This window comes from Myotis brandtii, unplaced genomic scaffold, assembly GCF_000412655.1.
Source record: "Myotis brandtii unplaced genomic scaffold, ASM41265v1 scaffold329, whole genome shotgun sequence".
Classification (NCBI taxonomy): Eukaryota; Metazoa; Chordata; class Mammalia; order Chiroptera; family Vespertilionidae; genus Myotis; species Myotis brandtii.
Window position 1 is genome coordinate 572,057 of NW_005362676.1, and position 779 is coordinate 572,835.

Below are 779 nucleotides of genomic sequence, written 5' to 3' on the forward strand. Positions count from 1 at the left end.
CCCGCCCCCACGCGGAGGGTCTGGGCCAGGCACGCGCTCTGCAGGGGCACCCTGCTCGGACCAGGCGGTCGGGCCTCCCCCAGGGATGAGGGCCCCCCAGCAACTGCCTCCACGAGTGTCCTTTGGGGTAAATGCAGGCAGGTTGGCCCTGGCCTGAGTCACTGCTCTCCCGCTGTAGCTAACGCTGTGGTTCGTGCCCGGAGGCGACTGGGGTGAGGGGTCTGGGTGTGGGTGGCCACGGGGTTCCAGGTGCCGGTGAGGGTGAACCGGAGAGAGTTGCGGCAGGAAATTGGTTTGAGAAACATCAGGTGCCGGCCGGGGCTGGAGAGGAGCAACCGGGAAGGACTGGGGAGGCAGACGTGGTCGGTCGGCGGGAGGGGCTGGCCGTGCTGGTGGCCCCGCCAGGAGGCGCCTGCCATTGCCATGAGCTGGGAACTGGGGGGACCCCATCTCTGACACCAAGAGGCTGACCGGGCGGCTCTGACGGGCCAGAATGGGGAGGTGCGGGGAGCCCCGTCCCTTCCCGTGTCCCGTCCTGAAACGCCACCCCCAGCTGAGCAGGACACACCGCTGGGAAGAGAAGGGTCCTGGGAGGCGGGAGGCTGAGAAACCGCTCTTTTGTGGGGAGAGGACAAAGGGCCTTTGTGTGCAGCCTCCTTGGGTGACGGGCCCTCCAGGGGCCGAGGGGCCCATCCGTGGGGTCAGGGAGCTGCCGTGTCCCCGACGCGGCCCAGGCGGTGTGGGCTCCCTCCACGGCCTCAAGGCTCCCTTCCCTCCTC

At 69.1% G+C, this 779-nt stretch overlaps 1 protein-coding gene across 1 annotated transcript in view; it reads left to right on the plus strand.

Annotated features, from left to right (window-relative positions):
* Positions 1-779, plus strand: part of APBA2 (amyloid beta (A4) precursor protein-binding, family A, member 2) — a gene marked incomplete at its 5' end in the record, with an annotated part of 19,218 nt that overhangs the window by 11,710 nt on the left and 6,729 nt on the right. The window lies entirely within an intron of this gene.